Raw genomic sequence first — 21,537 nt, forward strand, 5'->3', positions numbered from 1 at the left:
ACCCAAGAATTGATCAATCATTTTCTTGTTGGAGTTATGAAGAACTTTTTCTCAGTAATAAAATCAGATTGTGTAGAGATTGTGATTATTGCTACTTAACAAAGGGAGAGAAAGAAATATTGATTATAGTAAGCTTGATTTCATGCTAATCTTGACTTCACATCAAATTTATCCCATGTACAGTTGATGTACAGTTCTTTACCAGATGTTTTGTAACCTGTGGAAAAATAAGATAGCTTGTTACATATCAAAATGTTAATTCAGTATCCATAGCATGGGGACAGAATATTTTTGAGGTAATAATGGAACTTTTGCTGTGTTATGCAGAAAATCTGACCAAAAACTTTAATGTCAATTTCCAATAAAAAGCCGAATGCCCAGTCATAGGAAGACATATAAATTACTATAAAAAGCTGCCAGGTTTTAAACTACCACATCAGCAATGGACAATCCTGAATGGGATTCATACCTCACATGGTGTCTGCTGGGACTCTCTGTATAATATCTTTGCCTCAGTGTGGCTGCGAGATCCCAGCTGTAAACTGTCTAGTATCTGGTGGTTTTAATATAAACAATGCTGTGTTTTAATCATTAGATGCCCTAGACATTGGTATAAATAAATAAACTGAATTTATCCTTTCTGAGGATTCCTTCACATGGTGGAAAGACTCAGTAACTTCAGTAAGCCACAAGACAGGATTTCATAATGGGATCCCCATATCAATAAGGAGATTAGGAGTGGGATGAAGCTAAGAATTATCAATAAATGAGGGCAGGTGTCTTTCTGGAAATATGATGAAAGAAAACTGATATAAGAAAAGGAATTACGGCGGCTTCTAGTTCGAGCTTCTTTGGCAACAGACCGAAATCTGCGATCGTGCATAGTTTCAATCTGTGCTCGCTGCTGGAGCACCCCAAGCCGGCTGGTTTCAGGGCTAAGCCACCTCGTAGAGGTGATGAAGAGGGGGGAGATTGCCAGCAGGGTTAAGGAGAGTCGCATCTCTCCTCCTCAGCTGGCCATTACTCCCTTTTTCGAAGGTGGTTGCAGCGGTGGTCAGAAATGGCCACCTCAAAGAAGAACTCAACCAGAAAAGAATGTGCAGGAGGAAGATAAGAAGAGAAAGTTTTGGTTGACTGGGTCAAACTGAAAAAGCAACATTATAAGGTACCCTGGAATTTGAATTATAAAGAACAACATTGTTCCCAAAGAAGACTTTGAAGCAGCAAATGAGAGAGGGAAGGGAAATGACTTGTTTTTCTTTTCTTTTCTTCCCTATATTGACAACTAAGAGATTTAAGCAAGAAACCGGCAAAAATCCACTTTGACATTAACAGGTATTTAAGCTGAAAATAAAATGTCAAAGGGATAATAAGTATTTCTGAATTCTCAAAAACTTTTAAAAGAAGAAAAAAACAGAAGGGTGGGATCTGGAAAAATGGAGGAGACCACCCAGAAGTGAAAGGAATTAACAGTGAAACTCTAACAAGATTCCTAAAAGATACATTTTAACTGAAACTTTGTAACAAGATAAGAGAACCCCAGGGAGAGAAAGTGGAAAAAAGAAGAAGAAACAGCTTTGTATTATTTGGATTACTTGGTGATTTTTGGATTTTTGACTATCGGATCTAAAGGAATAAAATTAATCGGGTGGTTGTTTAAAAGTTTTTAAAATGATATCACTCTTGGAAGAATTGAGAATGGAACTTAAAAAACAGAAAGAAGATACACAAGAAGGAAGAGGTTCTTTTGGCTTCGTATTTCAATTTTTAGAAATGGAGATCCTGAACTATGAGAAACAACAAGAAATGCTGTAGAACAAGAAGGGCGGGACAAAGAAGAAGCCATCTTCAATGACCAAGTATTTCTATGTGGGGAAAAGAAAGGAAAGGGGGAAAGAGAGTGAAAAATTAAGATTTGAATAAAAACAACCCCGAAAAAGAATAGTTTGAAAAGTAATTACAACATTAGGAAGAAACAGAAGAGAGGATTACAGAAGAGAGAATCAGAATTAGAGAAAGAAGGGGTCAAAAAGGGAAGGAGAAGAAAAGGGGGAAGAGGGAAGGAAAAGAAATTATAAAGGACAAAAACAGGACATAGAGAAACAGGGAAAATGTACAAGGATTAAGGGTATAAGCCTATTTAGAAGACACAGAGATAATGGGTGAAAACTTAATTGAAAGGGGAATTCTGCAAGGGTACATAAGATAGTATTGTTATAATAGAAATAGAAATGAACTTTGAAAATATGAAATAAGTGTGATTAAAAAGATAGATAAAATACTCATTGTAATGTAATGTAATGTTTAATAAATAAATGAAATAAAGAGAATGAGAGAATAAAATTAGGAAATGAGGGGAACATTTTAATTATTATAAATGTGTTATAAAAATTTAAGTGAAGAGGAATATGAAAGAAACATGAAAAAATTATGGAAATATTATAAGTGTTCCTAGAAGTATGATAGCCTATTGAAAAGAAATGTTAAAGATGTCAAAGATTATAACTAACATTAATGATAGAGCTGAATTGGAATAGAATAAGTATTTTATTTATTATTGTTATATATATATATATATATTTTCTCTTTAAGAACTTAGTGCGTATTTTAAGAATGTACCAAGCAGAATTTGACTGGAAGTTATGTGTTATATTGAATGTTATAATTGTAAAGGCATAAATTGAAGTTTAAATAAGAGTTGAATGGATAAAAATTAAAAGATACAAAGGGGTCATACTCCAATTAGTAACTACAGGGAAAATTTTTGTTTAATGAGAAAAGAAAATATGAAATTGAAACAGGACAAACAAAAGTATAAATATAATGACTAGAAAGATATTGAAACTTAGAAAAAGATATATATATATATATATAATTGAATTTAGAAAGGAATGAGATAATTAAAAGTAAGATTGAGAAAACTAGGGAAAGGGAAAAATTATTGAGAAAATGTTAAAATAGTAATAAGATATGGAATAGAACACAAAGATGAATATGAAATTGAATTTGTGGCTGTATGGAGAAGTGATAACCCGGGACCATGCTATTCTCAAAAAAAAAAAAGAAATTTTACTTGTATTATGTTTTGTGAAAACCCAAATAAATTTTTTATAAAAAAAGAAAAGAAAAGGAATTACAAAATCAAACATTGAAGGAATCAATAGAAAATCACTTCTATGTTGTTATCAAGGAGGAAAAAAAAGGCTATAGTTGAAACATTGAGATAAATTTGAATAAAAACAAATGACTCCCCCACCTCCTACCGCAGTTTGAATATATCCCTTTATACACTAGTGAAGAATATCAACTTTTCTTGAATGCAACAGGAAGCAATTATGTGGCCACACCGAATTTCTAAGGAATTCTGGTCATTGATGCTATCAGTATTTAAAGATGAATTCTTTGTTTTAAAATGACACATATTGTACAATTGGAAACCTGAAGAATATACCATGGAAAAATTGGAAAATATCAAAGAAGGAATAAAACATCTTCAGCTGAATCATTTAAGAACAAATGCAAGATGGATTTCAAATCAGATACAAAGTTATTCCAATAAATCAGAAGAAAGAATTCAGTGATAATATTTTAAAAAGGATACTTCTTAGTGTGAGTTTAATTACTGCTCAATAAATTACAAGATCACTTATATTAGAATTAGTTGATAACCAATGATTATAACAAGAGAAACAGAGAAACTCAATTATCTTTGTCAAACAGGTATACATCCCCACTACAAATGCAATAATAGAAGATTCTGAGATTCATGAAGGAACCTGAAATTATAGGAAAATTTTGAGTATGCAATCACAGTAATGTGTGAGGGAGATTAATAAAGTTTACAATGAGGTTTTCTTTTTAATTACCAACATTTGCTTTGGGTGAAACAAATGAAGATTCGAATCATGGATGGAAAACATCCAATCAAATCAAATATGTAATAGGAAAGAAGATTGTAGAATAGGCAGTTGTTTGTTGGTGTCAAATGCAGAGATTAATTTTTAAAAAAATTAAAGGTAGGTGTGCCATCCAGTTCTGACATAGGAGACAGAAGTAAGAATATAAGATCAGTGTGAAGAAACAGATTCAGTCAGCTTAATTTAGAGGAAAGGCAACTTGAGTAGCTAAAAGAGGAGAGACGAGATATCATAAGAATCAAAACATACAAAAATATTCTCAGTCTTTCCAAGAGGAAAAGATCCAAGTGGTTTTCAGAACAAACTATCATGATAGTGAAAGCAAGAGAGAAGATGAAAGCCTTGAGCAATAAACAGTATATATAGTGAATGAATGCAAACTGCCAACATCAAGAAAAAGACTCAACAATAATAGGAGAAAAAAAATGACAAGAAAAGAGGAATAAGATATGTATTTTAAGATCATCAGAGAAATCGGAACATTTTACGGCTATGGCAAGAAAACTTAAAACTAATCATGGGAACTTGCTTTAATTTTTCACATAAACAATGTTATGTTTTCTGAACTAAAAAAAAAGAGGAATCTGGAGAGACAAATGCCAAATGAATATGCAGGTTTTAGAAAAGGAAGCTATGGGATCAGATAGCACACATATTTTAATAGAAAAAGCCAAAGGCAAGATTTATCTTTGTTTTATTTACTATACTTGATTGTGTAGATCATGCACCATTGTGGAATATATTAAGACTAATGGATATGTCACAACATTTAAATTCTACTTTTCCAAAAACAAAAAGCTAATGTGGGAACTGAGTTTGGAGATATAGGAATAGAGTTTTCCAGAATGTATGCTACAAAATGTAATATACATAGCATATTGTACTAGATAGATGGATGGATGGATGGATGGATGGATGGATGGATGGATGGATGGATGGATAGATAGATAGATAGATAGATAGATAGATAGATAGATAGATAGATAGATAGATAGATAGATAGATAGATAGATGCAGATTTGGAAGAGATGACAACTGCAATAAAAATTGGAAACTGAAACCCAAACTTCCACATATATAGTGATACAATTTCTCAGCTGAATGAAATGAAAATTTAGAATAGTCCATTATAGAATAGAATAGAATAGAATAGAATAGAATAGAATAGAATACTTTATTGGCCAACTGTGATTGGACGCACAAGGAATTTGTCTTGGTGTAAATACTCTCAGTATACATAAAAGAAAAGATACATTCGTCAGGAGTCGAGAATCATAAGGTACGACACTTAATGATAGTCATAGGGTACAATAAGCAATCAATCATACTAGGAAACAGTCAATATAAATCGTAAGGATACAAGCAACAAAGTTACAGTCATACAGTCACAAGTGGGAGGGAATGGGTGATAAGGAGTGATGACAAAATTAACAGTAATAGTAGTGCAGACTTTGTAATAGTTGAACATGGTTGAGGGAATTATTTGTTTAGCAGAGTGATGGCTTTTGGGGAAAAAACTGTTCTTGTGTCTAGTTGTTCTGGTGCGCAGCGCTCTATACCATCATTTTGAGGGAAGGAGTTGAAACAGTTTATGTCTGGGATGTGAGGGGTCTGTAAATATTTTCACAGCCCTCTTTTTGACTTGTGCAGTATACAGGTCCTTGATTGAAGGCAGGTTGGTAGTAATTGTTTTTTCTGCAGCCCTAATTACTCTCTGAAGTCTGTGTCTGTCCTGTTGGGTTGCAGAACCAAACCAGACAGTTATAGAGGTGCAGATGACAGACTCAATCATTCCTCTGTAGAACTTATGAAAATATGCATGAAATAATATATCTGGGATAAACCTGAATATTAAAAAAACAAGATAATGTCAATCAGCATCCTAACAGAAATAACAGTTGATAGTTAAAAAGTGAGTGTGATAGTTTTATTTTCTTGGACTAAAGATACAGATAAAAAGGGACAGTCTGTTGGCTTTTCCCCAGTTCTAAGAATGGAACAGGATGCCTTAAACTAACATCAAGACAAACGTCTCCACTGTTGTCAAATCAGTGTTTTCCCTCCTTTTCCAGAAGGAACCAGCAATAGGAGTCAAGCAATCTATAATATCCATCTTCCACCTCTTGGCGATTTCATACTGGTGCGTGCATGCCTTCTCCTTTCTTGTCTCCAGGGTCACTCTTCAGGGCTAGTATGTTTTGTTTACTTGTTTGTTTTTCCTCCTGCTGCATTCAGTGGATATGTGGATATATGAAGTTTGGAAAGAACACTAAAATTTTGATGTTCAAAGACCATAGGAAATCAGGAGACCACAAGTCTTTCAAAATGACACAGCTGTATAAGCCTAGCCAGAACTGAAAGTAGTTAGTTACTAAGCCTGCTATTAGTTTGTTTGTTTATAAACCTTAACATGTTTTCCTGTCTTCATAAACTCAATTCTGATTGGCTTCCATTGTATAAAACCAAAACATCAAAGACTAATGCAAGCAAAAAACAATAATAATAAAAAAAACCATGGTGTACTGTAACCAATGTCCTGTGATGTTGCAGCCAACACCACCCTCTTCAGGTTCCAGTCACCCTATTCTAGCTCTTAGAGAAGCAAGCAGCTCTTTACCATGTCCTAAAAGACAAAGAAGATTGGAGCTTTTAATTGCTGAATCTCAAGGGGAAGTTTCATCCATGGTACACTTCCTAGGACCTAGGACCTAGGTCCTGTAGATTTAAGGAAAAGGAGGAAAAGGAGCTGTAGTTAGAATATAGCAATCAGTTTGAAAGTATTTTGTGGCATGCATTGGAAATCTCCCCATGCTAAGGCAATAAAATATTATATGCAAACTGCAAGTTTTCTCATCCTGACTATGGAGAAGAATGCCCACTATGGGCAGCAAAATAGCATAACACAGCTGTCTTTTTCAACAGAAGAAAACAACTATTTTTCTTCAATGTCTTCTTTCTGAGGTAGCTGGCATAGCCTTTACATCATCTGTTAGTGATCACATGAGTTGGCTTGTTAAGTTTTTTGCGGAATAGATTTGACAAATGCATACATTCTGTTAACATCTTATGATTTTTTTCACCATTTTTCTTAATGGAAAAAAATATGTGAAACATCCGTTAGTTTGGCAGTTCAATGTGTAAAACATAATCTTTTTGATTACAATATCTAACTAGTTTGGCTCAATTCATGCATACTAATTTTGTTTTGTTTTCATTCTTTCTCGGCTTCTTCATGAGATTTCTGTATGATTAGTGAGAGATTAGATGATGCTGGGCCATGGCACTGAATCTGCATGTCCTCACCATGCCATCAATGTATTATGCCACCGTGTCTGTTCTACACTGCATTGTATTTGCATCTGTTGGTGATCCCACTGTTGGTGATAAATTATCACCAGAACCAGTTGCCTATTCTGCCTACTGCCTACTTTGTGTGACACTTCCTTTGAAGTACAAGTGGAAATATGCCTTGTGATCTCTGAAAAATCTCTTTTTTGTTCTCATATATTTATGCTCCTTGCATTGGCAACAAATGCATTTGGAATATAATTTTTTTCCAATTGCTGCTTATGGCTGCAAAACCAGGACTCTGAGAAAGGCAGATAGAAGAAGAGTGGAGACCTTTGAACTGTGGGGCTGGAGACGACTATTACATGTCCCTTGGACTGCAAAAATAAACTCCTAGACTGAACCACACCAAAAATAACACTTGAATCCAAGATTGCCAAACAGAGGCTGCCATACTTGGGCCATGTCATGAGAGCTGACTCACTCAAAAAGTCAATCATGCTGGAAGTGATCAGCAGAAAAAGGAGAAGGGGCCACCTTAGTATGCTCTGGCTGGACACTATGAAAGATGAATAGAACAGAACAGAACAGAACATAATAACAGAGTTGAAAGGGACTTTGGAGGTCTTCTAGTCCAACCTTCTGCTTAGGCAAGAAACCCTATAGCATTTCAGACAAATAGTTATCCAATTTCTTTTTTAAAACTTCCAGTGTTGGTGCATTTACAACTTCTGGAGGCAATTTGTTCCACTGATTCTCACAGTTTAGGAAACTTCTCTTTAGTTCTAGGTTGTTTCTCTCCTTGATTAGTTTCCACCTATTGCTTCTTGTCCTGCCCTCAGATGCTTTTCTCCCTCTTCTTTGTGGTAGCGAGACAACCATGACACTGAGATGACCATAGAGAAGTTTAAAAGAGGCAGTGTGAGACAAAGGGGTATGAGAATGCTGAATCATTCAGTGGCTGAGAGTTGGAGTTGACTGCTTACTAACTGATGATGATGGCATTTGGAAGCATTACAACTCAGTGTATTCATGGAAAGCCACCAACATAAATACATTAGATCTCAAACAGGTTCAATTTTAAGATGACTCACTCATGATCATTTCTTTAAGACAGGAGTCCCCAACCACTAGGCCACAGCTCACTTCCAGTCTGTGGCTTATTCAGAACTGGGCGGCAGGCTGGCACACATCCACATACAGCTCCACTTGCAGTTGTGATGACCTGTAGTCTCTCAAAATAACCCCAAACCCAAAACATATATTAAAGTCCGGTAAAGCCTTCAACTTAACTTCACTGTTTTATTAGGCACAGTTTAAAGTCACAAAAGTAAATAAGGAGGCAAAACAGAAAACCAAAACAAACCGCATTGATGAGAGTTCTGAAGCAAGCCGAGATAACTAATTATAAACTCCAGGAAAATAGCCGAGAAAAGTCCATGGGAAGAACGCCAGCAAAGATAAGCCTCTTTCAAGGTGAACCCTAATTGACTTCAGCAATTCTAACTGCGTAGTTGCAAACTTATATACGTAGCTCCCACCTGCAAGCCATGAGAAGGATCATGGTAATCTCCTCTTGAGTAGACGTCGCTTTTCCCTGATCCTTTCCTCCCTGCATGACCTAGGATGGATAGGGATGGGCCTGGATCCTCCTCTGACTGCTCAGCTGGCCTCTGCCCTTCCCCAGCCTCCTCCACCACCTCTGGAGCCACACTCCCACTCCCTGTTGGCTGCTCCTCCTCTTCCTCAGAGTCAGTCTCCACCAGGGGCATGACAGCAGTCGAGCTACCTGCGCATGCATGTGCCTGCCAGCCCACCGCCCGCATGAGTCAAGCTGTGCGCACGTGTGTTGGCCTGCCACTCATGTGCTCCGGTTCCCTTCTTCCCCCTCTCAGCCAGACCACCAAGGCACAAAAATTGGGGACCGCTGCTTTAGATATACATAAGGGCGGTGGTGGTATTCTACCGCTTCGGCCCGGTTCTGCTGAGCCGGTAGCGCCGATGAGCAGTAGAGACTGAACCGGTTCTCTCCGCCTCTCTGCCCGGGCTCTCATACTCACCTTTATTCCCTGCTTTTGAAGTGCAGCTGCTTTGCGCGGCACAGAAGAGTCCTGAGTGGCAGCTGCCGCAGTGACAAGGAGAGTGAGGAGGTGAGTTGGTACACCTCTGAGCCTGCACAAACACCTCTGTACTTGCGCAAAGTGTACATTTGGTGCATGTGTGCACACAAAATGTGTGTACGCAAACAAAGTGTGCCCACCAAGCCATGCCCATCGAACCAATGGTAAAAGTCTTTGAATCCCACCACTGCATGAAGAGATCCTTGACCAAGTGAGCCTAGACCTGAAATTTAGACGTTAGCTTTACAAAGTAGGGAATACATAAACGGTTTGGTGAATGTTACAATCAATATTCAGCATGTCACTGCATTGCTACAAAGATATAGTATAGAATGAGAGCCAAAGTTAAAACATATTGCATGAAAAATTAGACTTCTCTGTTCGTAAGAGAGTGCACTCCTATTAATACTGCATTATGTCTGTTGTGACTGCATTGGGTTCTTGCATACGATTTTCTTTTATTCACTGCCCTCTAGAGGTAGAAAGAATCAAGATTTCCAACAGCACTTTCAGCCCATGCTCTTAATATTATCTCAACAATATGCATATTTTCAAAATATGTGCAAGAATAATAATCTGAAGGTTTGTTTTTTTTAAAAAAAAATGATTTTATCAATGCAAGCTTTCAGACTGAGATAAGTCCTGTTATTGTCAATATCTGATCAAAACAAGTATTTTTGTCTGTCATAACAGACAGTTCATTAGAAATTATTGTTCTTGCTGAATAAATCCATTGTCCATCAGGCTGGGAAGCTGTAAAAAATGCTGAAAATATCAGCCACATTTCCCCACCCTCATCTGCTAAAAATTAGAAATGCAAATCACAGTGGCTGAATTCAATTGCCAAATGTAGAAGGAAGAAGACAGATTTCTAATGTTAGATTTTTAGAGCAACCAAGCAAGAAGTATTAAGTATTTCTCTCCTCCAAGCCTTTTCTTTTTTATAAAGCCAGTCCAGCTCATTCATCTAAGTCTGCCAGATAATTATTGTATGGCCATTATCCTCTGATTCTCTCCTGCCCTTTCCTTTGACCTTAGACATGGAAGCTATTGGTAGCAAAGGTTATTCCTTCAGTGCTGTGTGAACATTTTTCTGCATTTTCTGCAAGCTTTTGTAAAGCACTGTTCCTCTATTTCTTGATCTGGCAAATAGCTGCAAAAAAACCTCTTCAATGGCTTATTCCTCAAGAATAAGCAGCCTCATCTTCAAATCACAAGATTTTAATGGATTCCATGAGATTCTATGCAGCATGGAACAGGTGTCACTCATGAGTTGAGTTGATTTCTTTATTTTATTTTAAACAAAAGAATGCTGTTTGCCCTTTTTTTAAAAAAAAAAAAAAGTGAAAGAATGCCAGTTGCCCTGTTCATATTTTCCTATCAAATTTAAACTGCAATACTGCTACTTGAAAAAGTATTATTGGCAAAATTCATATCAGCATGTTTTATATGAAAAGGATTGAATTGCATATTTGTGAAATCAAATGACACATTATTTATACAGCTGCGAATGCAAGCAACCTAAAAAAAAAATCAATATAATTTTCCCTATCAACAGCAACAACAAAAATAGATCAGTTTATATAGAATATTTCTTTTTCTGGCAAGGCACACTTATGTTATCTTTCTTATAAGAGGTTATACACATATCGTGGTACCACAGGGCAGTTTCCAATGCCAAATTTACAATATCCCATCTCCAGTCCTCCAAATTATTTTTCCTGCAGGCCAGTTTGGTAATCTTTGTAAAAACTCCCTCTTGGCTCAGGGACTTCAGAAAGGGAATATTACTACTGTATATGCCACCTTCCATCATATTTTTCTAATTTTGTGTATCCCAGTTCTGTTATTGCTGCTATATTATGGGAGAGATACATTATGTTTAAAATAAGTACCTATTTTTCAAATAAAAAACCTATTGCCATTTCCAGTCTCAAGAATTTCTTTTTTTATTATATAAATAGGGACAAAGAACAGGACAATCAGACATGATTGACATGACTCAAAAATAATCTTACTGATAGGAAAACAAAACACATAAAGATCAGATTGGTCTTTCCCTCTCCCTCCCTCCGCCCTCCCCCTCTCTCTGAAGGAAGATTGTGTGGATATGTGTTAATTCTTGTTAATTAAAAACCCAATTACTTTCTCCAACAGTCAGATAATTTGTTCATCAAATCCTACCCCAAGTCAAATTCCCTTCATTTAACTCAACAACCAAGAGCCAGTTTGGTCTAATGCTTAAAATGCTGGATTAGAAGCAGTGAAACCCTAGTTCTAATCCTGATTTACATTAAGAAGCCAACTGGGTGGTTTCTCTCTCTTAGCCCAAGGAATAAGGCTATGACAACCTACTTTACCAATGTCAAGAAAACTTGTCCTCCTAGTTGCTAGGAGTCAAAACTGACTTTAAACCACCATAAACAAAACAAACACACACATGTGCATACCCACCTACCCAAACATACACAGAAAACATCCCCCCTTCCAGATTTATGCTTTAAATTCATCTGAATTATTATCAGGGACGCCCTTAGTTCTTTCTTCAGGGTTTTGGTCCAGTTTGTTATATTGGGATTAATAGATTGCCAGATTATATTGCCTCCTACATATCTGTCACCTGATGCAAACAATGATCTCAGGTCATTTTCCTTCAGACTTTCTTTTTGCATCAGTGCTTAGTTCTTCAGAAAAAAAGACAGACCTTCTTAGATCTGTGAAGTACTTAAATCATCTCCTAATCCTACTGCTTCCATTTCCTCTATTCCAAATGTAAATCAATTTGCAAAAATCATTTGCAAACTTCTTCAGAATGGCTGAAGGTGGCAGGTTTTCAGATTTCAGAATGTGTGTATAAAGGTGAATCCTTTCCTTTCCTTTTCTTCCTATCATCTCAAAAGACATATAGCAAACTGACCAAATAAGATTGTTGGATGGCAAGGTGCATTAAAGCTCTGATGCTGTTGCTACTGATATATAAAGCCTCAAATGGCTTATGGCCTGACTTTCTAAAAGATCATCTCTCTCTTTGCAAATCTGTCAAGCTGTTAAGATACCCAAGAGTGGCACTTCTGAAGCTGACATTCTGAAGTTGTGTTTGGTCTGTGAGCATTTAGGAAATGGTTGTTCTGAGCTTTTACTCGTTTAGTGATACTATTGTTATTTTTATATCTATAGTTTGTATTTTTTTCAATCTTTTTAAAAAATTGTATTAGCTTCTTTAAGGAGACATATGGGACATATTATGCAAAGTAATCTAGGAAGGGGTAGTAAAATAGGATAACAGAAAATTCATGACTTAATTGGGGTACTGGCAGAATCCTGACATAGGACCAATCAGCCAGATAGGCAGGCAGGTAGCTATAAAGAGACATAATAAACCAAACCCTCCAACTGTAATTCTGCAAATATATATTTTCTTGGTGACCTTGTTCTCTTTTGTAAGATCATGCAGTCCAAAGGCTGCATAATCTTATTTTCCTGCTATCACAATTTTGACAGTGTTTATTTCTTCCCTGTGGCAGTTATGAAACAGACAGAAGGATTTCACAGGGTAATGGTAATCTGGGCAGGCCAATATATGATATGTCATATGCTTTTATTGCTGACATCTGCATGCTTTCCTAGGATATGTCAAAAACTTTGGGTCAAAAAGTATCTTTTAAAAGCCACTGAATTCATTAAATATTGCAGTGCATTTTTATCACTTGAACAAGTCTGACTTGAAAAAGTTATGTGACTTTTGTGATACTGATGAGAAATATATATTTCATTTTAAAAAATCAAGGAATTCTAATGAAAGCTTAGATAGGAAATGTGGGTTGCTAAGTTTGAACTATTGGAATAAATAACCCTCATAATCAGAGCATCTTGAAGAGCCATGGTAGTGCAGTGGTTAGAATTCCAGTATTGCAGGCTTATTCCACCAACTGCCAGCAGTTCGATTCTCACCAGCTCAAGGTTGACTTAGCCTTCCCTCCTTCCGAGGTCGGTAAAATAAGGACCCAGATTATTGGGGGCAATATGCTAACTCTCTAAACAGTTTAGAGAAGGCTGTAAGGCACCGTGAAGGGGCATATAAGTATAAGTGCTATTATTATTGCTATTGAAATCAGAGAAATTAACTAATTGTAAATCAGGACTATTAAAAATTAATGGACATGGAGATGGTAACAGTGGGTTGTAATATCTATTGCCCTTTCTCCCACTGCAGCTGTCCTATGTTCTGTTGGTTATTGTTTCATTTCATGTTTTATATCTTATTTTCATCTTCCGTAACATAAAATGAAACAATAACTAAGCTCTGACTGCATTCATTCTTATCTGTGGGTGAACCTTACACCACATCACAAACAACACATAATAACCCATTAAACACAGAAGGCTGAGACATTTTGGGACACAGAATAACTTCATAAAATTATATTAGCTTGCAAAAAAATTAGGCCAGGAGGAGATTCGTAAGGAGGTTTCCTTCCCATATAAGGTTTTTCCCATTTTCTCTTTGAAATATTCGTGAGGTTCATATACTAGTATCAAATATTGAATACTTTGTGATAGAGATGGTATGTCCTGTGTATATTTAGTTTTGCATTGAGGGCATTTTTTTTAATGAAGTAACAAGTTCTAATATTTTAAAGTAAAACAATGATTTTTAACCCAATGTAGAGGGAGTATAATTTGAGCAGACAATTAGAGATATGGTACTAAGCTCTCAAACAACACCCAGTAATTTCTTCTCTCACCATTTTGAAACACAGAGAAATATTGTTTTGTAGCACAAGCTTGTTTTCCCCTAAAGGCAGAGGCAGTAATAAATTGCTAACTCTCTCCAACTCTCAGACCTTTGGGCATGTCACTACATTGGCTCCAAGCTCATTTATTCCATGCAATCAGCACCATTAGGCAAGTGATCCAATCTATTTGCAGCTACCAGGAATCACACTTAACCTAGTTAAGAGGTTGGGAGAGCAAGTCAATTACTCATTGGCTAGAACTTTTGTTTCTTCTCACTTCCCAGTTCTTAGGTTTTCTTCCCTGTTTGAAGAATCTAGATCTTCACTTGGGCTGCTGTGAAATTAATGACTTTCTAATTGTGCTCGGTCTTTTTTTTTTTTTTTTTTTGGAATTCTTGATGCAAGAATACAGGATAGGACATTGGCTAGATGCATTGATTGGATAGCATGACATTCTGATCATTTCAAAGTTATTGATGCTGACAGTTTTTGAGGATCTGAGGTATTAAAAGTGTGGTTTGGGTTCCTAAAAGCTTGTCAATATTGATAGTGATAATAGTGACCAGAAACCAAATATTTTGGTGTAGTCAGGGGATTGATTCCTCCCCCATTCCGCTTAAAGCTGATTTCTTCAGGATGAGGAAAACTTTCATGGCTGAACGTCTGTCACAAAGGGTGGAAGACTTAGATGAAGAAGAGGGCCTCTCCCTGAAGACATGTCTCTTTATGTCATTTGCCCCGCTAAGAAGATGGAACAGTAAAAATCTAGCTTGTGAGGTTGATTTGATTCCTCAACCTTGATTTAATCCTCTTCTGCATAGAGAGAGGGAAATAACTGCATGAACACCTCAGCAGTTTCATTTATTAGTGCATAATGAAAATATGATAATAAAACTCAGTAGCATTCTGAAATATATCCCCAAGAAGATTACATTTTATTTTTATGAAATGCATGATTTTTCTAATGTAGTATTTTATATTTAAGTGTATTGTGATGATAACTGAATAATAAACTATTGTTAATTTACTAATGTAAGAAAAATATTATTTATAACTGATGCTTTGTGTACTTTCACCCAGTTGCTAAGATTTAGTGACTGTAACTAAATATCTTACATTCACTTACAGAAGCAATGAGAATTTAAAACCCTGTATATCCTTGGATAGTCTATTGGCTCTCCTTGCTGACAACAGCACTAAAATATTAAAAAGCCAAGGGATTCTGCATTTATTTAAGCGTTAAATTTATAATTCAGGCTTGTGTAGAGATGTGTTTTTATATGACTTACAGCATTTTTAAATGATAAAATTATTCATCTCACTGAACTAAATTTCTTCTTCCTTTCAAATGTCTGTAAAAATAAATCATAACTAAAGATAAAGCACAAAGGAATTTTTTAAATATACAGCTGTGTAAGATGTTTTAAGGAATTTGAAAAGATATTTTAAAAAAACCTTAAGAAAAATAATACTGCATTTTTCAATGTTTTGATTAGTGCTTCTGTGATGAAAGATGACTAAATACTGTTATTAATACTGTTATAATCTTATTTTTATCTTTGATAGTATATCTTAATGGAGAAGAAATTGCAAAACTATATATACTTTTATATATAAAAGTTATACATTGTATATTAACATTTTAAGTGCTAGTAATTTGTAATAGAAGACATTTCTGCCAATATCAATAACAATTTGTTTATTTAGCTCATTGATGATAATGAAATGAGAGGATTTCATTTTACATAGGCTTCCCCTAATGTATGCATTAATCGCCTTATGCCTATTGCTACATTAGAACATATTATAACATTACAACCTGTTTTTATTTTATTGACTAAAAAAGTTACCTACAACTAATTAAAAAAAAAACTAAATTTAAATGTTCTTAGTCTTTTTGTGGGTTTTCTTTGCTTAACTAATGAAAATAAATGCATAATAACTAATAGCATGATACATCTAATAGCATGAACAATTTGAATCATTAAACAGAATAGTGACTAGTGAACAGTTTTTTCATCTCTCTTTAAATAATAATGCATATATTTTGCCATAATAAACATGACATTTGGCATCCAGTGCCACTGCCTTGTTTTGAAAATAAATGGCAGTAGACTCACTTGGAATTCTGAGAACAATAAAAATATTTGGTTGTTAGGCTTATTCATTAATAAATAAATAATGTATTGGTATTTGTCACAGAATTGGTGTACCTTAAAAATTTATTTCATTGCCACACTGATTTTGCCTTTTCTGGAAGGTCATGAATCATATCATGCACAACCAAAGGAAGTTTTATTTGGGATGGTTGCTCATCTCTGATGATTCTCTGTGAAACTATATAGTATACATGACAATTATTGAACAGAAATTTGTTCGCTTTCAGTGGGATTTTTGAACCTGAAGTTGGCACATTTAGTAACTTGTTCCTCTTTGCCCTGCTTGATTCTAGTTTACCTGAGGCAACTTTCTGATCATCCATTGCTTGTTAGCTATGATTGTTTTGAGAACTGAAATCAGATTTCGATGCATTCAACTATAGCAAAGTTTACAGAGGATATAGGTCAAAAAAACCCTCAACAACCCAAGATTAAAGTTGTGGCTGTGATCGAAACTCCACCTCATTCATTCATTCATTCATATATATGTGTGTGTATGTGTTTTTTCAAGGGTGCATGTTTTAATTACTCCCTCCTGTCAGCTTTGGAAGCCATATTTTACTTAGAAACTTGCTTGCTGCCACATTCTAGTGCCTGGGAATTTGGGACAGGGAATCTTACCAAGAGGTGAAAGATTAGACATAACAACATTCTTCTTCTGAGTCAAGGACAAGCCATCCTGCACTGGGAAAGGAGTGGTTGGAGGGATGTCTCCAGTTGGGACACATGGTGATTGGACCATGTGATGGAATGATTGGTGCAGGGGATGGGATTTGGATTTTCTAATATGAAGGGAAAACCTGGAACTCTCAGATTCAGGTTTTCCCAGATGTGCCAATATGACTACTCTAATAAATGGAACTTTGAGAAACTGACTGTCTTGAAGTCTGTTGGAGTTTACCTGTTAGTTGGAACGCTGACACCTCCCTCCTTTTCTTCCTTCAATTTATGTAAGGGAAAGCACCGAAAACTTATTTCTTCCCCTTTCTGAATCTTTGTCTCTGGTAGGGTAGAAGTCAACATAGAACGTAATAGTTACTTAGGTTTACTGAATTAAACCTTTAATACAATTGTCCCTATAATATATTCCTCAGTTATAGCACAATGAATTATAGCAGTGCTTTGCATTTTCCCCCTTCATTTCCCAAAACTATTTATCAGCAAGTTCTTATTTAAGAGTCCCTGCTGTGATTGGGTAACATGTTGTGTATTAGTGCTCCCCAGTGATACTTTTACAATCTCCTCTGCTGTATCCCATTCTAATAAGTGTTTATATATTTTAGATAATAATTTTTCATCTGGGCCAATCAAAATTTTATCTAATTTTTGTAAATCATTCCAAATTCCTCACTGTCTTTTTTTATATCTTGTTTGCATTTGCATATAAGTCCACCAGTCTAATTTTATTTCCTGTCCTTCCAATTCCTGCCTACTCTTTAGATTCCCTTGTTTGTCTAAAATTCCCCTGTATCTGGTCATTTTCTTAATCTCCTTTATATTAGGGTGGACTACTGCTTCCAAGGGGGATATCCAGTTTGGAATTTTCAGATAATATTTATTTTTTATTTGTCTCTATGATTGTATCAGTACATCTCTTATTCTATGCCTATAAAAGTATAGACAGGTTTATTTTCTTTATCCCACAGGAAGGCATGCCATCTAGGGGTCCCTGTGGATTTTACTTCACTAGTCATTGCTGACTATAGGGGACAATGCTCATCTCCTTTTCAAAGCCACTGAAAACATTTCCATGGTCACATGGCCAGCACAATATTATGGAATACTGTTACCCTCCCATTGAAGCGTTACCTATTTATTACTCACATTTGCATGCTTGCAAACTGCAAGATGGGCAGAAGCTAGGGTGAGGACAGGAACTCACCCCCATCATGTGGTGCTTGGGTCTCAAACCTGGGCTGCTGACGTTCCAGCCAACAAATCCAGTATCTTAACTGCAAAGCCACCGTGCTGCCCTACAATGAGAACTAGAACATCAAACGATAGAACATCAAATAGGGGCACCAATTATAGTTCTAAAACTCTGCTTCTCTAAATAAATAGCAATCGTGGAACAGAAACAACTGACAATTAATCATTTGGTACATGAATGGCACTGTTACCATGAGAAAACATAATTTAAAATTTGTGTAGAATATCTCAATGCCTGCAAGATTAAGCAAATGCCCAGTATTTCCTAGTCAAACCACAGACAACTACAATGATCTGATACATATCGATTTTACAGAAGACATTGTTGAAAAAGCACTGCACAATCTAAAACCATCTCTATCTATTGGACCAGATGGAATATGTGCCTACTTCTTAAAAAAGCTACCCACTGCCATAGCTGAACCTCTAAGTATAATCTTTAAAAAATCTTTCAGGACCAGCTCCTTGCCAAAACTATGGTCATAAGCCACAGTCATCCCCATCTTCAAAAAGGGAGACCCCAGCCTAGTTGAAAATTACAGACCAATCTCTTTATTCTGCATCACCTAAAAAGTCATGGAATCAATTATTAACCAATCCATCACCCTCCACTTAGAAACAAACATCCTACTTTCTAATAAACAATTTGGTTTTAGGAAAAAAACTGTCATCTGCAACTCTTACACTGCAAAAACATATGGACTACACAACTTGATTAGGGCAAAGCAATAGATGCAATCTACATAGACTTCTGTAAAGCCTTTGATTCAGTGGTACATGACAAACTACTCCTAAAATTAAAATCTTACGGTATCTTTGGACACCTGCATAACTGGATAGAAGCATTCCTGTCAAACAGACAACAAATGGTCAGAATTGGGAGCGTCCTATCAAATTCTGTACCTGTCAACAGTGGTGTCCCCCAAGGCAGTGTTCTAGGACCAATTCTTTTCATACTCTACATAAATGACCTCTGTGATCATATCAAGAGCAACTGTGTTTTTTCACTGATGATGTAAAGCTATTCAACACCACAGACAATACTGCTACCCTTCAAAAAGATCTTGACTATGTATCAGAATGGTCAAACAAATGGCAACTTCAAATCTCAACAAATAAATGCTCTGTCCTACATATTGGCAAAAAACAAATATCAGAAAATAAAATATAGGCTGAATAGTCAAGACTTTGTTGATGATCCAAACTCTGTCAAGGATCTTGGAGTACTCATCTCAAATGACCTAAGTGCTAGAGCCTACTGTAACTACATAGCTAAAAAGGCGTTAAGAGTTGTTAACCTAATCTTACACAGCTTTTTCTCTGGTAATATTACACTAATAACTAGAGCATACAAAACATTTGCTAGACCAATACTCGAATACAGCTCATCAGTCGAATACAGCTCATCAGTCATATTATGTATCTGATATTAACACAGTTGAGAAAGTCCAGAAATATTTCATAAGAAGAGTTCTCTACTCTTCTACTTGTTGCAGAATACCTTATGCCACCAGACTCGAAATTCTAGACCTAGAAAACCTAGAACTACGCCGCCTCCGGTCCGATCTAAGTATAGTATATAAAATCATACATTGCAATGTCCTACCTGTCAATGAATACTTCAGCTTCAACTATAACAACACTAGATCAAACAATAGATACAAACTTAAGGTTAACTGCACCAAACTTGATTACAGGAAATACGACTTCAGCAACAGAGTGGGCAATGTCTGGAATACTCTACCTGACTCTGTGGTTTTTTCCCCAAACCCCAAAAAACTTTAACCTTAGACTGTCTACTATTGATGTCACCCCTTTCCTAAGAGGTCTGTAGGGGGCGTGCATAAGTGCACCAATGTGCCTACCATCCCTGTCCTATTGTTTCTTTTATATTTTTTATATTTTTTATATTTTTCTTATATGTATCCATGTATTCATAACTATATTTTTACTTATACCTATTATCTTGTAAGCAATTGACAAATAAAAATAAATAAAATAAATAAATAAATAAATAAATTTCAAAACAAACCAGCTGAAATGACTTTAATTATTTTGGCCAGGTTTCTGACTCCTTTAACAAGTCTCAAATTGTTTAAAGATTTGTTTTTGTAGCTGTGTTCAGTTGTTTTAATTTAAAGCTCTGTGACTTTGTAATTCAAGAGAAATATTCTTTTTTAAAAAAAATAGAACTGTATTAACTCTGATGCACAAATTGTTACTTTAACTGAGTTTTAGTACCAAATATTTATCCTAATAAAATATTGTAGCAGCATCAAATTTGTCAAGCAATGGGAGAAAAATAGATGTTAAGGTTGAAAACTGAGCTGCTTTGCTAATAAACATATTATGAATAAAATAGAAATTGCAGAGGTTTTTTTTTTAATAGTCAATTACTGCTACCATTACTACTGTGTGGACATAGTGTTTAGATTAAGCCATGATGGCAGACAGATGGATTGATGGCATTGTGCAATGGATTCGCTGCTGCCTGCATTTGAGTTATAATGAGATTTCCTTAGCAACAATAATAGCTAAAGCCATTCAGCAATATCCCTTCAGATTTGCGCCTTTCTTCAGCATCATAATGCAGGTAGGGTTTCTTTATTTCCATGCTGTTCTTAAAGTTGCTCCAAGGAACAACCTGCAACAGAATTTTTTTTAATGATAGTCCTTTTTTCTTTAATAATTATAATATTAGTGCTTTATATTTGCTTGTAGGAATTTATATCGCTACTTCTTGACTCAAATTCATACCACTTGCCCCTAACTCAAGACTCCATGTAAAAATATTGTGCTTAAAGTTCCAGGCATTTTGCAATGTTTTCAGAGTTGGGCAGATTTTACTCTGTTTGCTAGATAAGATTATCAGATGAAAGACATCAAAGCAAGCGTGACCCATGTAGACCAACTATTTAGAGCCATACTAACAAGAAATAAGATTGTCTCTGCTTTGGATTTTGAACAGTGGAAAACAGGTTTAAACTGTTACAAATAAATGGATGAATAATAGCAATAGCACTTAGACTTATATACCGTCCCATAGTGCATTACAGCACTTTCTGGGTGGTTTGCAATGTTGGCATATTGACCCCAACAATCTGGATCCTCATTTTACAGACCTTGGAAGGATGAAAGGCTGAGTCAACGTTGAGTTGGTCAGGATTGAACTTCAGGTTGTGAGCAGAGTTTGCCTGCAATATTGCATTCTAACCACTGGGCTCTTTAATGACTAGTATCTAACATTCTGCAACACAATTTGAATCTCATTTGTACAAAAGAGGCATCCTTATGTGAGGTCTTGGCTTCTGCTTCCCTCCCAAAGCTGGAGTAAACCTTAAGAAAAGCTTGGTCTCTCTTGTAGGAAACTAAGAACAGCTCTCCTATA

The 21,537-nt window shown here is 35.8% G+C and overlaps 1 protein-coding gene and 1 long non-coding RNA gene across 4 annotated transcripts in view; one reads left to right on the forward strand and one right to left on the reverse strand.

The window, feature by feature from the left end:
• PCDH15 (protocadherin related 15) overlaps positions 1-21,537 on the forward strand; it is a 755,413-nt gene that overhangs the window by 257,136 nt on the left and 476,740 nt on the right. The window lies entirely within an intron of this gene.
• LOC148130830 (uncharacterized) overlaps positions 1-21,537 on the reverse strand; it is a 105,466-nt gene that overhangs the window by 82,567 nt on the left and 1,362 nt on the right. The gene's annotated exons all lie outside the window — the stretch shown is intronic.

Source organism: Notechis scutatus, chromosome 4 (assembly GCF_049901735.1).
Source record: "Notechis scutatus isolate UNSWTSFEM ecotype Mainland chromosome 4, rNotScu1.2, whole genome shotgun sequence".
NCBI lineage: Eukaryota > Metazoa > Chordata > Lepidosauria > Squamata > Elapidae > Notechis > Notechis scutatus.